The following is a 21,574-nucleotide window of genomic DNA, read 5'->3' on the forward strand; positions in this document are numbered from 1 at the left end:
ATGAGACTGAATGTGCAAAATCAGGTGAAATGTGTGTGCTGGATGAAAAAGGAACACATGGTATATCAGCATCTTTCACAACAATTGGCCCCTAATAAGCCTGCAGAGTAAAATAACAGAGACAACGATGGAGATTTGATCCCTATTTTAAGCATATATTTATACATACAAGTGTCTCAAATGGGATTGTATCGTTCATTAAATATGCGTGCCATTTTTGTTACTGGTATGCAGTAAATATTTTAAATATTTTAAATAATTTAAAACTTTTTAAAAATATTTTATAATATTTTATATGTAGTAGGATGTGGCATCAGAGTTGTTTGTAGCGTTTTACTACAAAAGTGATGTCACTTTAAATATTTTTTGTATAACAGGATGTGACATCAGAGTTGACCTCAGTATGTCCAAACAGGATGTGACATCAGTAGTTGACTTTAGCATTTTGCTATAAAGGGATGCTAGTATGTTTGTTTGTTAGTGGCCTGATGAAGATTCGTTGAAAGCCCTAGCCCTGTGTTTTAATTATTCTAATAAACGTGGTTTCTACTGGACGCTTGGATTTATTTTTTACATGCTGGCTGCGTGTTTTTTCTACAAGCTATTGCCCAGTGGATGAGTAGGTTCGAATGAACACTCTATGGTGATTTTGACTCTTGTTTATTGGATTAAGAGTTCGCAAAGTAAAGCAGTTTACAGTTTACAGCTTTGTTTCTCTTTGTGGAACATTTGGTTACCTTCTGTGACTGACTTGAACTGAACACAGCAAGTATACTTCCCACTATTTAAGCCTGTTTTTTTGTTGTACTTTACCAGTTTTGTTTATTATCAGGCAAACAGAGTGTAGTGAGCACTATTCTTTGTTTTTAATCTACGTGACTTATTTTTGTTCACGCACTCATGGCTGAGGGAAGCAGTCAAAACTCGACAGTTGAACTACCTTACAATCCTGATATGCTTAGAAGTACCAAGTCAGGTACATCTAATATTAAGAGCAAATTTGAAGATGCTGTTACAAGTGACATTAATCCATTGTTATCTTTCAGTCCATTGGCTGAGACATATGATGAACAGAGTTGCAAAGAAGATTATCGAGGGCTTGAAACTCTAGTACAAGAAATGGAAGGAGATTTTCTTAAACTGAAACGCCTCCAGTTGCAGAGGCAACACTTCGAAGCATGCATTTCTCGTAAAATTGTTCCAAGGGGTTTAAGGATCCTGAAAATGCCAACCACAGGTACTGTGTATAAAGATTTGTTATATTCATGGCAACAGTTAAACATAGATACTAGCCTGAAGTACATGGAGTTAATGAACAATTACTTCTTACCTCATGAAACATCATTGAGGGAGAAACTACAGAAGCAACAGCAGAGCTTATTTACCATGTACCCTAGACCAGTGGTAGAAGCATCTACTGACAAAATGTTAGACAGCGTCTTCATTTATGAGAAAAAACTGTTACAGCAAAAACGTGATAAACTTAGAAGGGACATAGATGATTTTAAAAAAGGTCATGTCTTTACTTGGCCCAGAGTGGAGAATGGAGCCAAGGGATGGAAGAACTCACGCCTTCCAAATGAAATGAAAGACAATACCAATATTGGTCTGGCCAGAGATGGGCCAGATAACAATGCTGATGGTTCTAATGTTATTGTCTTAGATAAACGGACAGGGGGTAAGAAAAATACCATTGTTACCACAGCAATAATACACCAGGATGGTACTAATGATACATGCTCTTCCCCCGCTGGTAATGTTCACAATATATCTGTATTTGAAGATGCTAATACAAGGATAGATATATGTGAGCACATAGAAAATGAGGACGATAATGTTAATAAGATTATGAATAAAAATCTGAAAACAGTATAGCCTAGGCATGGACGCCAAGACTAGATTCAATAGTATGAGTACCGAATCAGTCCCTTTCCCCATCGCCAATCAATGGAGAGGGGGTGGGGGGCAAGGGGACGGTCTATGAGCAGGGGAAGGCAGAGAAAGAGACCAGCAGGACCAGTACAGGCTGGTCCTACACTAAAAAAGATTTGGCAAGGGACCAAGAATCAATAGTGTGGAACATATCAAGCAAGCTTTTAACGGAAGAAGAAAAGTTTGTCTTGGAGAAGGGTTTAACGTTTATTCCCTCTAGTAGAAGCGATATCACAAATAGCATTATTGATTTGAAAATGTTTATACGAAACCTCCAAGTGAAGGTTGATTTTCGCAATCGCACTAGTTTACCCCATCCATTTAGAAAACCAAGCACTTACATTCCATGCAACCACCCACTCATTGAGGCTTATTCCAAACTGGTTGAGCAAGGATTATATGAAAATGATGCAAATAATAGAAAAAAGAGATGGTTTGGCAACCTGAAACCAGTACAAAGGAAAGCACTTAATGGCTTGAAATGTGATAGGACCATTATGATAAGACCAGCCGATAAAGGTGGTCCTGTAGTTATCATGGACATGCAGTTTTAGATTGATAAAATGTGCAATATGCTGGATGATTCTGTTTTTTATTTGAAGATCAATGATAGTAGAGTGAATAGGATCATATCAGATGTTTCTAGTAGATTAAATGTTATGTTGAATGAGGGTAAGATTAATCAAGAATTATTCACATACCTTGTAGTGGAACATCCAACGATACCCATCATACAGGGAATACCCAAGATTCACAAAAATGGTTTGGATCCACCTATGAGGCCAATTGTTGCAGGGAAGGGCTGGATCACTGAGCCAATTTCCATCTATTTAGAGTCCTTATTAAGACCTATAGTGGACAAGTACACACACATACTGAAAGATACTAAACAATTCCTAATTAAACTATATGAGAACACCTCGGTGAGTGATGGTTTCCAACATAAATTGTTTGTGACACTTGATGTCAACTCTCTTTTTACTGTTATTCCTAATCATGAGGGACTCAATAGCATAAGTAGGATTCTTACTAGAGATGGCACATTTTCCGAAGGAAGAATAGAAGTCATCACGGAATTGATGGAAATTGTATTAACAAATAATATTTTCTTGTTTAATGGTCAAGTATATCTTCAGAGGGATGCGTAGCTATGGGCACTTCTTGTGCCAATAGCTACGCCAACCTTGTTATGGCCTACTGGGAAATTTCTTCTCTATTTCAGATGGAGGAATTTAGTCAGAATGTTTCATTCTACACTAGGTTTGTAGATGACCTCTTCCTTATTTGGAAAGGTGATGAAGAACAATTGAGGTCTTTCTATGATAAAATAAATCAAGACACCAGTTTTCTAAGATTTTCTATGGTTAATTCCAAAGATGTCATACCCTATTTGGACGTATATGTTGAACAACTACCAAATGGTATACTTAACACTGGAGTTTTTCGAAAGGATTGCTATAGAAATAACTTTCTCCATCGAAGTAGCATGCATCCTAAGCATGTCTTTGGTAACATCGTCAAAAGTCAAGCCATGAGGGTATCTAGGCTGTTTTCTGAAGACTCAAGCTTCAAAACAGGTATAGAAGACTTGAGGAATAAATTTATAGACAGGTCTTACACGGTAACAGAAGTTGATGCTACTTTAGGTATCATAGGTGAATTGAGAGAGGGTAGGGCTTTTCCCTACTTCTCTAGTAAACGAGATGATAGTAACATCATCAAAACTAGCAGTGGAGTTATCAGAATACCGATACATTTTACACAAGATGTAAATAGTATTGAAAGCATATATCGAAAACATTGGGACATCTTGTTAACAGATCCAGTTATTTCTGAGATATTGGGCGAAGAACCAAAATTTACATATAAAAATAAGTTGAATTTACACAGAATGTTATGTGGTCCGAATAGGTTTGACATAAATACAACTAGTAATCATAAAATGACTAGAAAATGTCAAAAATGCAATTATTGCAAATTCATTAAAGAAACTGATAAATTCAATCATCCTACTACAGGACAAGAATTTCGTTTCACAGTTTCTGCCACTTGTGAGACCTGCCATGTGGTGTACCTGGCAACCTGTGTACACTGCCCTGCGTTTTATGTAGGGAAGACGGACAGAAAGTTTAAAGACAGAATTAGGGAACACCTGTATAAAATCAAAGTGACATGTTCTTCAAATGCTCTGTCTAGGCATGTACTTAATACATCCACCCAACATAGCTTTTTGTTTCAAGTAATTCAAAACAATGTTCCATCTCGTAGAAGAGGAGATATTTTTAACACCACGGAACAGATAGAGGCCAAATGGATCATCAGGCTTAGGGCTGATTTGCATCCAGGCCTCAATGACAGAGTCTCCATCAAATCTATACTCAAAGCTAGGAAATTTCATTGAAGCTTTTCACCCCTTTGCCACCCTGTATTAACTTCTGGCTGGTTTTACTTCCACTTTTATAACATTTTTATACATCACATTTTTTTTCTCTCCATCGTTGTCTCTGTTATTTTACTCTGCAGGCTTATTAGGGGCCAATTGTTGTGAAAGATGCTGATATACCATGTGTTCCTTTTTCATCCAGCACACACATTTCACCTGATTTTGCACATTCAGTCTCATATATATTTTTTATATTTTTATGTTTATAATACCAGCTGTATTAACATCTCTGCGTGTGCACATGTCTGATCTGAATTATTTATGCTGCTACAGATATTATGATATTTAGAAGCACACGCTGTACAAGTTTTAGATGTAGCTTTTTGAATGATTATTTTTGTGCATTTTTAATTATGCTAAATAGCTCATGTGTAGATATTAATATCTTTATTAATTTGATCCCTATTTTAAGCATGTATTTATACATACAAGTGTCTCAAATGGGATTGTATCGTTCATTAAATATGCGTGCCATTTTTGTTACTGGTATGCATATAAGTAGCAGTATTTATAGGAAAATAGTATGTAATTTTGAAACACTTTATTTGCTGCAGATTGTCTGAGATGGTTACATAGATATTCAAAATATTTTAAAACATTTTGAATGTTAAATGCAGCAGCAGTTAAAGCAGGGTAAAATGTTATTTCAGAATATGTCTACAAAATGTCTGCATACATATTTTAAATATTTTAAATAATTTAAAACTTTTTAAAAATATTTTATATGTAGTAGGATGTGGCATCAGAGTTGTTTGTAGCGTTTTACTACAAAAGTGATGTCACTTTAAATATTTTATGTATAACAGGATGTGACATCAGAGTTGACCTCAGTATGTCCAAACAGGATGTGACATCAGTAGTTGACTTTAGCATTTTGCTATAAAAGGGATGCTAGTATGTTTGTTTGTTAGTGGCCTGATGAAGATTCGTTGAAAGCGCTAGCCCTGTGTTTTAATTATTCTAATAAACGTGGTTTCTACTGGACGCTTGGATTTATTTTTTACATGCTGGCTGCGTGTGTTTTCTACAAGCTATTGCCCAGTGGATGAGTAGGTTCGAATGAACACTCTATGGTGATTTTGACTCTTGTTTATTGGATTAAGAGTTCGCAAAGTAAAGCAGTTTACAGTTTACAGCTTCGTTTCTCTTTGTGGAACATTTGGTTACCTTCTGTGACTGACTTGAACTGAACACAGCAAGTATACTTCCCACTATTTAAGCCTGGTTTTTTGTTGTACTTTACCAGTTTTGTTTATTATCAGGCAAACAGAGTGTAGTGAGCACTATTCTTTGTTTTTAATCTGTTATTTTAATGTTTGCTGTGATTGAAACTCTGGTGTTTATTGTACATAGATATTCTGTATTTTCATGTTCTTTTATTATTAACTATATTTAAACTTTTTCATTGTGGCTGGTCCTTTAGAGAGTATTTTAACCCCTGAGAGTACTTGGTGATTCAGCTGGCTTTGGAGTGCCTAGTGGCAATAACTGCCCTATAGTCTGGGCAAAAGGGGGCATAGGTAGTAAACCTTTGCCAGTCTTTCCCAGGTGTGTGTGGGTGTGTGTGTATATGCAGATAAAATCTCAGAGTGTATGTGTTAGCTGCTGGGAATAGGGACACAAAGCACTGGTTTCACAGAGAGAGTGGTGGACGACTTGGCTTGTGCACTCGGATGAGGACTCAGCTCTACAGCTTTGCCAGTGTGGAGTCTTATTGAGGATCTGGGGAGAGAGGGAGAAACCAGCCCCCTGACTGAGTGTGTTCCCTGTATGCTGTAAGGGAAATTGTGCTCGATGCAGAGAGCTGCATCTGGAAATATTGGTTGTATCCATTTTTGTGCCAAGTGAGCTTCCCTCTCCAGTGTCAGTAGTGAGGATTCAGGCTCCTTGATTACTGGCCCAGAGTGGGGACTTCACAGTATACCTAATACACCGAGCATGGATACAACTGAAAACCCAGATTATATTAAGCCTTCACGTTGCTTTATTTAGAGTTGCAAAGCAGCTGGGGGTATAGTCTCAACAACAAAAATTATCCATATACAGATTTCACCAATATTCAATTAAAAAGTGTAAATAAAAGGCAACATCTGTTCCAGCTAAAATGAATTTTTTGCTGGCTCCAAATTAACATGTTGCTTACATGGAACATCCAGCTACAGGCTCACAATTCCTCACTGTCATACCTGTAAACCTGTTAGTGCAAGAAATCTGGACAAAGCCTGACATGATGGGGGAACAAAGACTGAAAAATAGGGACAGATTTTAAAATGCTGGTATAAACTTAAAACGTTGCTATAATAAGTGTTTGTGTTATCCTGCATTTTTCTGAAGGATGTGAAGTCTGAAACTCAAATTCGTGTCATTGTTTAGTGACTTTATTCCTGAGATCATTCTAGTGATTTGCCAGAAAACCATAAATTTTATGAGGAAGTGACCAAAAATGTGGGGCAAACATCTTGACATTCTGCAAAAATCTGGAAAGATGACAGATTCCCACTCTAGCCAATTGGAGATGCCCTTGCTTCCTTTTAAAACCCTCTCCTGACCCAAAGACCTGCCTCTGACTCATATACAGTGTCAGTCTCGCCTCAGACTCTGCCATGAAAGAAAAGCCCTACTTCTATACAAGAAAAAATACATAACTGGTCATAATGACCTATAATTAGAACATGCAGAGAATAACCTTACTACTGTTACAGAAACAGTGTTGCATGCTGCTAACAGCACACAATGGAATTAATAATACTTGAAGTACAGAAAACTCCAACCGATAAACTTGCAACAGATAAAAACGACTAGTCCACAAATGGCACCACACAACTCATTGGAAATAGCTGAAAAACCTTTATTAAAATTTCTAATTCTTAGTAAAACAATAATAAATTTAGGATAAGTGCTTTAGTCTCTATTTTCTTTTTTACAGAAACTTCATCAATTATGAAGTTTCTGTTAAAAAGAATATAGGGACAAAAGCACTTATCCTAAATTTATTATTGTTTTATTAAGAATTGGAAGTTTTAATAAAGTTTTTTCAACACTTAAAGCACAAATGATTAAAAATGTAGAATTGTTTACAGTATTCTTATGTATAGCATTCAGTAGCCCGCAGTGCTGTATGATCTTCTTCCCAGCTCAAAATCATGAGTTTTTTTCTTAAATGGAAAAGGCGGTAGGACCTATACAACCCATCCAGCTATAGGAGGTACGCTAAGTCTGTGTTGCTGACAGCTTAGCAAACAGCAAACCATCAGGCCTGAATGTGGGCCAAAAGGCCAGAAAAAGGCACTGTGGAAGGAGTGGCCAAGATGATGATGTAACACTGTGAAGAAGCTCTGCAGGAAAATGTTTATACTGACGGGAACACCATGTAGAGATGTAATAAATCCCTTGCTTTGCATCTTTCTTCTTCTGCCTGCCATCCCCCATTGCCTTCCCCTTCCTTTTTTCATTTTTTTTCCTCTGTCTTCTTTCTGCTTTTCTCTCTTCTCCCTCCTTTTAAACTTGAGCAGTTCAGTAGGTAAATGTATGCATTATATCTAAATACTTATAAAAAGGCTTTATTTTTATAAGGTATCCAGTGTCCTTCAGAGTTAGTCATAAAAATGCTAATAGATAAATGTATTGAATTTCATATAGAGTACCTTAACTTGTTAGTATTTAGATTGGTAGTTGATTCATTAAAATGTTTATTTGAACTTGGGTTTCCTGCAGTACATTTGTAAAGACTGTTCTAGTTTTAAAATGGTTTGAAAGTTTAGCTTGGTTATCTTGTGATTTAAGCTGTGGGATCAGTGGATCCCAATGAAGAGGTGGTAAAAGTTTACAACATTTTATATGTTATCTTTTTATTTCTTATTTTCTGTTCTCTGTATCAGTCACGTTTGTTGAAAGTGTAAATGAATTTTATAAGGTAACAGTAGATGAGTTACCATTGTGCAAAGAATGTAAAGGCAAAATGTTTTAAATAAATCACATGGTAAGGACATTAAACATATATGTAGTCAGATTATATTAACAAACTAAATAATGGTCAGAAAAGGTCTATGCGTACTAAGTTGATGCTGCAGTTCTACAGAGAACGCACATAACTGAAGTGGATAAAGAGGATCACTATAGGCCAATGTAAAACATTGAATATGCATTTGCGTGTGCTCTGGTTTGCTCCCACATTCCAAAGACATGCATCTGGAGAGTTTCTCTCCAGGCCTTCACTGAAAATGGGCTCTGTCCCAGTCGGACTTTCCCAGTAAACAAATGTTAAGTAAATTAAAAATAAAATCCATATGATCATAGAAAGGAAATAATGCTGGAGAAATAGGAACTTAACTCATAGAATATTAATCGCAAATGATTATATAAATTGGACACTGGGATTCTAATGTTTAGTGAGTAATGTAAATGGACTTGGAAATTATATTTGGGGAGTTTAGAAAATATTATGAAAATATCAATTAAAGAATGAAATGCAGCCAGAAGAATAAGTACAATTCCTTTTGGACAATACTGTACTATTAAATAGGTTATCTAAGGGTGATAAATACCTATTAATGAGAGAGTTTATACAACAAATACAGAAATTTAAAATAGAATAAAACCATCACCATTGCAAATAAGAAAGGGCTCAGAGCTGATCCTTGATGTAATCCCACCTCCACCTTAAACACATCCATCATTCCCATAGCAGAACTCACCGCTGTCATACTACTCTTGTACATATCCTTCACCACTCTTGCATATTTCTCGGACACTCCGACTTCCTCATACAATACCACAACTCCTCTCTAGACACCCTGTCATATGCTTTTGCCAAGTCTACAAAAACACAATGCAACTCCTTCTGACCTTCTCTGTACTTCTCCATCAACACTCTCAGAGCAAACATCGCATCTGTAGTGCTCTTTCCCGTCATGAAACCATACTGCTGATCACTAATCATCACGTCCCTTCTTAACCTAGTTTCCACTACTCTTTCCCATAACTTCATGCTGTGATTGATCAATTTAATCCCTCTGTAGTTATATAGAAAGGGCTCAGATGGACAGGTTGACAGATGAGGTCAGACAGGAGTCCTCATGGACTATGATGTTTGCAGATGACATTGTGATCTGTAGTGAGAGTAAGGAACAGGTGGAGGAGACCCTGGAGAGATGGAGATATGCTCTAGAGAGAAGAGGAATGAAGGTCAGCAGCACTAAGACAGAATATGTGTGTGTGAATGAGAGGGAGGATAGAGGAATGGTGAAGATGCAAGGAGTAGAGGTGGTGAAGGTGGATGAGTTTAAATACTTGGGATCAATAGTGCAGAGTAATGGTGAGTGTGGAAGAGAGGTGAAGAAGAGAGTACAGGCAGGATGGAGTGGGTGGAGAAGAGTGTCAGGAGTGATTTGTGACAGACGAGTACCAGTAAGAGTGAAAGAGAAGGTCTACAAGAGGGTAGTGAGACCAGCTATGTTATATGGGTTGGAGACAGTGGCATTGATAAAAAGGCAGGAGTTAGAGCTGGATGTGGCAGAATTAAAGATGGTTAACATTTGCACTGGGTGTGACGAGGGTGGACAGGATCAGGAATAAGTATATTAGAGGGTCAACCCAGGTTGGAAGGTTTGGAGACAGTCAGAAAGGCAAGATTACGTTGGATTGGACATGTGCTGAGGAGGGATGCTGAGTATATTGGGAAAAAGATGCTAAGGATGAAGCTGCCAGGTAACAGGAAAAGAGGAAGGCCTAAGATAAGGTTTATGGATGTGAGAGAGGACATGCAGGTGGTTGGTGTGAAAGACCAAGATGCAGAGGACAGGAAGAAATGAAAACAGATGATCCACTGTGGCGACCCCGAACGAGAAATGCCGAAAGATGATGATGATGATATAATATACAGAAATGCAGAATAACTTTTAGTGATATTTTGGACTGAGATTTAGAATTAGTAGAACAAAATATATAAAAAGGAACCCAAAAGTAAAATATTCAATTAAAAACATCCACTATAGGAAAAAAATAATAGACATAAAGTACAGGAACTAAAATCAAATATGTCGAAAGAACAAAACATTTTTTCACAGTTGATGATAAATTATTACCAATTAAAATGATTTTTCTACCAAAAATCTTGTATTTATTCAAACATCTTTAACTGCCCTAAATCTTAGATTAAGAAAATAGACAATGTTTTTGTGGTATCTTAATAAGACAAGAATAACTTACAAAAATACTAAAAAATGGAATAATGAAAACCTCTCTAGGATTTATGGATAATAGGATATGTTGTAGTTTTTGGTTTTAAAACTATTATGTATTGGATGAACAGGTGAAAATGAGACTAGTTGGAAAAAAGTGCATTTACAGCTGTGTAATGTTAATAAATCCAAAATAACCAAATTTAAATGTAGAAGTAATATTCAATAAGTTTTTAACAGATTTATTGAATTATTGCTTAAGACATAGGCAATAATACACACATGTAAAAACAAACTTATTAACATATTTCAAGTTGTAAACATTATACATTACATATATTCTTTTGTATAAGTATCATCAATCCAAAATTACATAAATTGATCAATTCCTACCTTCCCTTAAACCTCACTCCTCCTCCAAAACAATATTCTGTGTGTAGTAGCACAATCAAAGGAGGCACCGGAACACAGCAGTAAAATTCAAGAATTTAATCCCAGAACAAACAGTAGAACAAACATGTTCTACTGTTTGTTCTGGGATTAAATTCTTGAATTCTACTGCGCTGCCTCCTTTGATTGTGCTACTGTATGATTTATTTTTTGGAGGACCGGTTTACCTACACCATAGTCCTTTTTTTCTTTGTTGCAATATTCTGTGTGTATTGTTCCCACAGTTTCAATTGTTTCTATGAACTTTCCTTCTAACCTTTTATAAACCTCCTACTTCAGTTCTTTAATATCTGTTACAATATTAATTACAATATTAAATACTTCAAATACAGTTAGTTTAGACTTTGACTTCCATTTTGTAGTAATTGCTTTTTTTTGGCAGCTTAACAAGTCCTTATGTCTTGGCAATTCAGATCCAATATCCCAGGTGAAAAAATAATTTCCTTAGTTACACCCATTTGCTCACCCAGTATTTCTGACAGAGTACTCTGTAGGAAATTTTAAAGTCTACCAACTCATCATATTCCCAAAACATATGTTCTTAATTACTTTTTTCTTTCCCATCGCATGTAGCATTTGCCACATACCTGAGGAAAATTCTTTGGAGTCTGCCTAGGGTATGAGGATACCTATGCAAACACTTCAGAGCAAAAATCCTAAATCTTTTAGACTTTGTTACATATTTGTAAGCCATACATATGTCCTCCCATTGTTTACTTGTGACTTGCTTATCCAGTCACTCTTCCCAATCTTTACTAACCTCCTCTGATTCATATAGTTATTGTGCAATATTTATATGCCCTACTAATTATCCCTTTTTTCACAGCAGCTTCTATTCTAGAATCTACTTAAAAACTCTACCAGAGCTGCTCTTTCGCTTAGGATCCCCCTATCCGTTTCCCTCTGCATATATTCTGATACCGATCCTTAATTAGGAAGGCACAGTCTAGCCTGCAATCCAGATGTCGTTTGACCTCTTCCATTCTGTTGCCTTCCCCACGCTATTTATTTGCTCCCAATACCTTGGTTCCTTTGCCAGTTTTCTCTAGTAAATTCCAGCTCTCTCTCTCTTGCCTGTTCTATGTACCCATAATTACAGTCATCCCTAATGGAAAAATCTCCTTTCTCTATTCTTGTGTTGGCTTAGTTCTTAGAATACTTTCTGCTACTTTAGCAACAGCCATACAGAATATTATTAAATTTTATTCTTCTTAAGGCTCTATTCTTCTTAAGGCTCTGCATGTGAAATACCTCCGTCTCCTTATTTGTTGAAGTTATCACTCCTTTCCACTTTAAATTATAACTTTCTGCTTGTGCTGTGTGTATGAGCCTAACTGCGTAGCTCTAAAATATCCCTTCAGAACAGGTAATCCTAAATCACCTTGTTCTTTTGGAATGCGCAACCTATCCCACTTGCCCCTTGTCCTTTTCCCCTCCCAGGTAAAAATCCTTCAACTCTTTATTAATTACTGTCCAAAGCTTCTCCTCCGGTTGATAAAAATATGCCTAACTATGTATAAAACTAAAGGGACCAAAACATTTGCAATCTGTATCTAAAAACAAGAGTTTCTAGTTTCTCTGTCCTTTTTTTTTTTTTTTTTTTGTTTAGTCTTTTCACTCATATTCTTAGCTGCCATAACAGAATCCTTTTTAATCTGTACTCCTAAATACTTCATTTTATCATGCCCCCATAAATATGGATATTGGTGAGATAAGTCCGTAGTTTACAGTTATAGCCTCTATTTTATCATCTTTAATTTTATATCCCGAAAAGTCTTTAAGCTCAACATGTTCCAGAACATTGAAATGTCTTTTTCTGTTTTATCAGGTAAAAAAATAATATCGTCCGCAAATAAAACCAACTTTTCTTGAGTAGTATACCAATTATATCTTTGAGTTTCTGGGTCCCTTATTTTCTTTACCAGTGGCTATAAATGTAATGCAAATAACAAAGTGAAAGAGGACACCCCTGCCAGGTTCCTCTGTTCATTCACAACTTAGAGAGGAACCCTGTTATACCCCCTGATTAACCTTACTATATCATGGAATGCGAATGCTTCCATTGCCGTACTTCTAAAATCACAGCTTACTCTGTTAAATATTTTCTCTGCATCAGGACCCACCAACAACAGTGGTATTACATTCTGCTTCCCTCTGGATCACCATTGGTCTGTTAATGTTGTCATATGTTTGCCTCATTTCCACAAAACCACATTGATCATTATGAACATAAACAGTCTACAGTCATGATTAAAAATTGAAATGGTTCTATATGAAACTGGGTCTGATGTGTCTATGCCATCTTTAGGTATTACAGCCATGACAGCTTTCTTCCAAGATGTTGATGCCACCCCCATTAAAATACTGTTAAACAAAACCTTGCAGAGCTTTTCGCTTTCTTCCCTGCTAGCTTCTAAACTCCTACATGAATACCATCTATTCCTGGTGACATTCCTGTAGATCAGTTATATGTCACCTTTTTTATCTCCTCTCCTCCATCTTATCTCTAACCTTGGCATTATTAAGTCTTCTGTAAATATTTTTGTTTGTGCTCTTTCTTGATTTCCATGTTTCCCTGCTTTATACAAATGTTCACAAAAGTTCTGAAATATCTGTAATACCTCTACAGGATATCTGGTTATTTTTCTTGCTGTAGGCTCCCTAAGTTTGGCAGCAACCCTTTATACTTGCCCAAGTCATTGTGCTAAAAGTTTTTGTGTTTTGAAATTATTATCAAAGACATTTGCTTAACAGCAATTTTTCTGAACGCATGCATATTATCCAGATTCTTCCTAATTTTCTCTTTTATCACTTTACAGTTACACCTCTTGTTCTGTGAGATTTCCCTCACTAAATTTAATCAGGCCCTCTAAATAATTATTTTATTTCTACCCTGTTTTTACATCCCATTTTCATTTTTCCCACTCACTAGCTAGCTCTCAAATAATTTCCACTCGCCATTACTTTATTTTCACTGTTTAACAGGTAGGTGGGGAAGTGCTGGTGTCTCATATTGTTTACTTCATTACCCTGCATTTTTATCTTAGTTGTTATTGGCACATGATTTGAAATTGTAGGATGTGTGTCTCAACTTTCAATTGAATGCACATGTTGCAGTGAAATATAACTTCTGTTTAGTTTAGTCCAGTTACTTCAGAAGTCTACCATCTTTTGTTATATTTTCCTTATGGGTCCCCAGATATAGCCTCACTGTTGCAAATCACGTTACAGTCACCACCTATAAGTAATATTCCCTGCTGAAAGTTGATTAAAAATTTTGTTAAGCTGCATAACACCAGTTTTAGGTGGAATATAAATACACACCAGTGTAATCCTCCTCCTCCCTTGCCAGCAGTCCCTTACTGTCACAAATATACCACTATTATATTTTTTCTCCTCTTCTATCACTGGTGGAGCACCTTTAGAAATTGGTATAAGCACTCCCCTTTTCTTTCACCATGATATTCTGCTGAATATCCATCTTGAAATCCTTTATCAAATTCACATGCTTCTTTCCAGATGAATCTCCTGTAGCACTGCTATTTGCACTCTGCATTTCTTAATATAATTCATTACTCTTAAGTTTTTGTCTATACCTGTGTGACCATACATGTTCCAAAATAATTTGGATTGTATACCCATTATAAGTTTTGTCTATACCTGTGTGACCATACATGTTCCAAAATAATTTGGATTGTATACCCATTATAAGTTATCATACTCCCCTATTGTTATATATGTCAGCTTTTTATTTTTTTTAAATGTCTATTTCCAGCTTTTGTTACATGCACCCACTTATGTGTGGCAGGTTAATCCTTTATACAGTTGTTTCTTGTAAAATGTGACATGGGTTCAAATGCAGATGACAAGACTTTCTGTTTTGATGAAAACCATCCAACAACTTGCCCTTAACCTGTTTTCTTAAAACATGTACATCAAACTATATATATCTTTAAATCATGACGTTTAACCCTCTTGATAGGAACAAATGTCCCAAATAGCTGTACCTATAAGCATTACTTAAGGTTATCTAAGCTAAAGCAGATGCTGCAGCCTGTGCTCTTACGTAAACTAATTGATGTCTGTTCTTGTCTTTTATCTTTATTCGTCTCCCAGATGTGCTTGTATATTTTCAGAAAACATTAACTTTTAGCCTTAAGAAAAAGTGCACTTGGCTGTCTTTAAATAAAACTAAACTATACACTGTTCTAGTAAATACATTGAGGTATTTAGGTACCTCTTATTCACCTCCAATAATTTCAAACTTTTTATTTTTTACTAAGCTGCTTGCCCTTGCACCTTTATAATTTTACATTTCTCCCGACAAACAATGTACAGAGCTCTTGAGATTTATTGCTTAGTCCTTAGTCAGCTTGTCTTGATGGAAACATAAGAACACAATGCACAGCTGCATCCATCTGCAAACTTCTCAACTCACATGGAACATTTATTTGCTAAAGGAAAACATTTCACCACATCCAGTGCTCTCTCATTTCTACAGCACACATGCCTACACAAGAAACTTGTCACTAGATTAAGCCAAGGGCATTAAGCCAGACATTCACCCATGCAAAAACAAGAGAAAACATCTCTGATCTATATATATTATAATCGGTGCAATTTTTCACTCCCATCCCCCATCTCAACAGCGCAAGATTACAGCATATTGACTTGAACATGCTTTTTGTCCAGCCTTTCTTCTAATTTTTGCATTATAATGTCTACATTTATTAAAACTTAAAAGGAAAAAAAGTATTTTGTCACATACAACAAACACTGAAAATGCTTTACTGTATATATAGTATGCAATGTATATCATGAAATGTTTTACGCAAATACTTTTAAGAGCAAAAATTATTTTAGTGACACTCTCTTTTTTTCCTTTTCAGTGTCCTTCCAAACATTTATGACGTGAGGTATATGCCTTTCAGTCCTCCCACAAGTTTAACAAAGTCAAGAAAAGCCCAGTCTTTTATAACCACTCTTTTGTAAAGCCATAATTCACAAATGTGATTGATGGTTTATAGTCTCACATGTATACATTAATTTATTTCAATGTTGCTGGTCAGTGTCTTGTTTATCTCCACCTCCAAGGTACTCCCTTTTCTTCTAATAGACTCCTGTGCTTTTTTCTCTCTCTCAAGCATTTTCCTTTTTAAACATTGGAAGAAGTTTCACTGATAAAGTCTTTCTATGAGCTTTATCAGAAGAATGAAAAGCCGAGTCCCCTTCTGTTTGATTCAGTTTTATGTTGGACAAACTTTTGCATTTCCTCCTTAGCCTGTTCTGCATCAAAAAATGACTTTGATCCTCAAGGAAAAATATTCTGAAGACAGGTGGATACAGCAGCTTGAATCTCACACTTGCCTCTCGACATTCCCTGATTGATGCGATAAATTTGATTCTCTTTTGCCTGGTATATAGTAAAATAATCATTTTCCACAAACACTTTACTGTCTGACATTTTTCATACTTTGCCCTTCTGGCACAGTTTTATCAGGATCTGCTCTTTCTGCTGGTATGATGGCATCTTTACTAATACAGGTCTTGGCTGCTTTCTCATGGACAGGTTTGGAGCATAGACATGATGTGCACTATTGAGTTAACAAATCCTTTTGTGGAATACCAGTCCAGCTGCTTATTTGTGCTTTCATAAAATTGGTACAGTCTGTGCTTTCACTTTCTGTGGCACAGCAGAAAATCTTAGATTTTCTTTGTGTGCTCTGTCTTCTAACTCTACCATTTTTGAAACAGTTATTTTTGAGTTGTCTCATACTCAGCCAGCCTTTTCTTCATTTTGACCTCTGATTTTTGCATTTCCAAACTTTTGTTATTTGAGTAGATACAGTCATTCAGTGATTCATTTATTTTAATCTTCTGAGCACATTTGACAGTATTTTTTTCCTCAAAATTACCGGATGCCATCTTGTGTACCAGAATTGCAGGATTCTTCACAGTCAGTGTTTTCACTTCACCTTTCTAAAAGGCTCTCTAAGTTTCTTCTCTGCTGGCATCCAGGCAGTGTACTTGCAAGCCAATGAGTTTTATTAAAACTAGGAGAAATCCTAGCCATTATCTCTCAGTTTCTTTCTTTACACTGGGAGAGCTGAAACTAGTTTTTTGAAACAAAGTTTCTTGTGGTCTGTAAAGTGCACCAACAGGCACCAAAGAGAACAACTGAGACAATGCTAGGTGCACACCATGGTGAAATAGACATGAAAGGCTACAAAACAATAAAACAGGTACAAAAGGTAAGCGATTTTGCTACCTGCCAGGTAGCTTCTTCAGACCTAAATCATAACAGTCAAATTATCTGTATTTAAATAAATGAAGCCAATCAGTAAAAAGAACTGATTAAGACATCAGTCATCATTTAAAAACACAGTGAACCTAGTATAAAAACCTATTGGCAATGATGCTTACAGACATTGTAAAAACTTTTTATATATTAAATAGATCTTAACCGCGATAATTCTACACCTCACAAAATTCAAAATGTATCCAAAATTCATTAAAAACATATTTAAAAAAATATACAAAAATGCAGCATAAAACAACATACTCAATGCTTCAAAGGACGTAGCTTCAGGTGAGGTTTCAAGGAGACTCGTTCATTAATGCCTGGAAACTTATCAGCTTCCAGGAGTATAATCCATTGCTGTTCCCTCTCTTCAATGAAAGTCTTAATGTCACCTCCTTTCATATTCTTACCTATCACTTCCAACACTAGAAATTTAAAACTATCAATCATTGTTGCAGCCATCTTGGAAGTCCTTGAGATTCAGGAAATTTTTGGTATTAATATCAATTTCAGTACAAGAACAACCAAATTAATGTAACTAATAGTAAGATGAAACTGGTTAAAACAAAATTTCTATTGATCTTCAGGAAGCCCATAATAAAGGAGATTGGAATAATGTCTTTACAGAATAAGTCATAAGAAAAAAGAACTTTTAAATTCTGCCAAAAAAATAGCAGTTTTGGGAATGTGTAAAGATGGTGTCGCATTGAATGAATGATTATTATGTTTTATGAAGAATAAATCTTGTATTTATAGAAAACTGGCACATATTTTTAGTTAAAATCAGTTTAACTATTAAACTAATTCATATGTAAAATTTTGAATTATAATCTTGTATACAAATTGCAGACATAATTGTATTCTGAAATTACTTTCAAATATGTATGTTTGCTTTTCTGTTTGTATGTGACTTTTGAAGTTAAAACCAGTAAAGTTCATACAGGTTGTATTACTAAGGCTATGAGTAACCCATGTTGTGTCACTGTATAGTACAGGGTCACTGTGTTCTGAAAACTAATTGCAGGTTTCTCATTTGCTGCTTTAGAGCTAGCCACTGCATGTGCTACCCCAGACTCTTACTGTGGAACTCTTTCGTGTGAATCAAGATTGCTATTTCTTTTATTTTATTCTATTTATGTATACATTTATTGACCAGGCTAGAACACTGATCCAAGTGGACTATTTTCAGGCTAAGCCATGGGTTCACAGTTTGTTACAAAGAGGGGGGTACAACATAAGTTGGTTACATAGTAATCTACATTAAGCAAACAGTAATACAGTCAAACAGAAAAAAAAAAACAGTTTTAGGGTTTGTAAGTGCAAGATTGGCAATAGGTTGCAAAACTTCTTACAGTGAGATTACATAGACCAGTAAAGGCATCTATACTGCATGGTGAATATTATAGCAATAACCCACGCCTGGGTGTGGGTAATGCTGGATTTTTCACCCGAGGGACCAAACAAAGCCAACCGTGGGTAAATCCAGCATTACCCACACCCAGAAGTGGGTTATTGCTATTATACAATTACATTATTTAAGAAAAAAAAAATTACTTTTCTTAAATAATGGCATTGTATAATGCCTCCTTACTGCCCTTCCGCAGCTGTCTGGTATTCATGAAGTTCTGATGTACTGCGCATGCCTACGCAGTACATCAGAGCTGTGGGCAAAAGCAACGGAGAAAGCAAGATCTCCATTGCTTTTTAATGTTTCGCTATGTTAAATGGGTTTAACATGGCGAGACAGCTTTAAAATAAGCAATGGAGATCTCCATTGCTTATTTTAAAGCTGTCTCACTATGTTAAACCCATTTAACATAGAGAGACAGGTTTAAAAAAAGCAACGGAGAAAGCAAGATCTCCGTTGCTTTTTACACATTGTGTCGCTATGTTAAAGGAGTTTAACATAGCGAGACAGCTTTAAAAAAAGCGACTGAGATCTCCGTTGCTTTTTTTAAACCTGTGTCGCTATGTTAAACTCCTTTAACATAGCGAGACAGTGTTTTAAAAAAGACTTATACTAATGGAAAAAGTCCGGGCGACCGGACCTTTTTCCATTAGTATAAGTCGATCTACAATGTGCACGCTGACCAATCAGCGTGCACGTTTTGGAATATTAATGAGGGGGTCATGGTATAATATGCTACATTATCAGCTCTAGTAAAGGAATACTATTTTTGTACTACATAATTAATTTTCTACAAAACTATAAAAGCTAGTTAAGGTGCAGTATTGTACACTGATGTGTATATCGGGAAGAGGAGGATAGTAGGGGCTTAAGATCTTTATGGGAGTACTTCACTGAAACTCTAAACCTAGTTTGTCTGACCTTCCCATGCTGTATTCTGCAAACATATTCTTGCCTGTATAGCATCTTTTGACATTGTAATTTTCAATTCCTTCTTTGGTGCTATATGTAGAACCTAAAAAATTGATAACTTTGGGTTTTCCTTTCTCATGTTGCTCTTGCTGCTGAGAATCCAATGTTATGTTATGGTTATTCTGTTCATGTAGCAAGTCTTCACTTTTTTTGTTCAAAGGAAGCACCAACTTCACTGTTGGGATCCTTATGCCTTGCTGCATTTGCTGTAATTTTACTACTTGTTTTCTCATTCACTAATCAAGTCCTCAGGATTATCATTTTGCATTTCTCTTTTGTTGCAGTTTTTACCCTTGGCCGCTTAGTTTGAAATTTTTTACAGACGTCTGTCTCTATTTGACTAGCTTCAGTATCTTGTTTTACTGCTTTCTTTTGTATTTCAGGGACTGTATAAGGTTTTAAGAACACATTCAGTCCTGGAGTTCGCTGTGTAATATGTTCTAGCAGATGTTCCTACCACACAAATCTGAAAAGGCTACTTAATTTCTGCCTGAATATTTTACCACCACTTCTTTCTGTAGTTTAATAAAGACTAGTCTATTTGATCATTAAGAATTACTTTCTTTTTGACTGTATTTCCTACCATAGTACTACTTTTCATTACTAAAGAGTCAGCCTATTTCTATTCTTTGATTTATTTATTTAATTTATTTTTTTGTACATTGATTTGAAATAATTTTATGGATTTTTACAAGTCTTTTTTCAAATGAAAATCTATCCTGTTTGTCTTAAGATTTCAGATGTGCATGCTTCACAATTGATGTCCTGTAAGGTTTTGGTACTAGTAACTAATGTATAGTTTCTTCTTTTATTTTTGCTTATCTGTATAAGCTATTATTGCTTAGTTCAAAGTAGGATAAGAAGTATTTTCAGCTTTCTTTTTATCATCTCCTACTTTTATTTTCCACTATCACAGTCTCCCTTGCTCTTTATGTTGTGGATTATATGTTGGTTTTGTTGTAGAACCTTTTCTGCATTTCCTGAGCTTTTAAAAAGTCTCCTGTAATTTAATGCAATGCATTATAGCAATTTTGAATTATGTTTAATCTTCCAATGTCTTCAAGTAATATCAAGTAGACCTATTGGATGCCTATCATACATGTGTTTTGTGGGTGTAAACCGCATTGATGCTTGCAGCACCACTGTTGCTGCAAACAGCACGTAGGCAACAAATGATCTCGGTTCTTGCTGTCTGCTTTAGTTGCATGTCTTTATGTGATTTGCACAGTCTTATTGAACATCTCTATCAAACCATCAGTCTGTGAATGTAGTTTTTACCTGAACACATTAGCACCATTGCTGCATAACCCTTGGCATAAAGAGTGTACCTTGGTTGGATAAGTATCTTTTCAGAATTAACTCTGTAGAGAATAATAGCTCCAATTCTTTAGTAAAAGACATACCATTAGACTTGGTTGTTATAGCATCTGTAAATTTTGTGACATAGTCTACTATCCAATGATATATCTTACCACTGACCCAGCAATATGCATAGCATTTAGTTCAAATGGCACATCTGTACTAGTTATTGGAATGATAGGACTTGTGAATCCAGGTTGTGGAGCCATTTTTGTTATAATTCCTGACCATTTCATTTTTGGCTTGGGCCTTAATTTTATCCATTCCCAAGTGACCTTCCAAATGCTAATTTTGCCATTCATTTGGCACATGTATAATAAGTAGTACTGTAATCGAAGGATATGTGAGTACAGGTTTTGTGAAGCTGTTTTTTCTGTCCTTCTGGAGAGGATAAATGGGAGTTTTGCATTTTTTCATTCCTAAACAGTAAAATGTGGTCTTTATGTGGGCCTTAGTGTTATTTCCCAGGTGACTTGCAAGGTTAGGTCTTTGTGCAAGTTTCAAAACTGTTGCCCTCAAAGGCTTTGGTA

At 35.8% G+C, this 21,574-nt stretch overlaps 1 protein-coding gene across 2 annotated transcripts in view; it reads left to right on the forward strand.

Annotated features, from left to right (window-relative positions):
* The window catches only part of LOC122793098 (probable global transcription activator SNF2L2), a 2,696,898-nt gene that overhangs the window by 37,945 nt on the left and 2,637,379 nt on the right, over positions 1 to 21,574 (forward strand). The window contains exon 1 of one of the 2 annotated variants that reach the window (XM_044060829.1): positions 1,217 to 1,237. The exons of the other annotated variant lie outside the window; for it this stretch is intronic. The gene's annotated coding sequence lies outside the window, so the exon portion shown is untranslated. Of the gene's footprint in view, positions 1 to 1,216; positions 1,238 to 21,574 lie in introns of those variants that run through there. 2 annotated transcript variants of the gene reach the window in all.

The sequence above is a fragment of the Protopterus annectens genome, chromosome 2.part0, assembly GCF_019279795.1.
Source record: "Protopterus annectens isolate FY-2018-M chromosome 2.part0, PAN1.0, whole genome shotgun sequence".
NCBI lineage: Eukaryota > Metazoa > Chordata > Ceratodontiformes > Protopteridae > Protopterus > Protopterus annectens.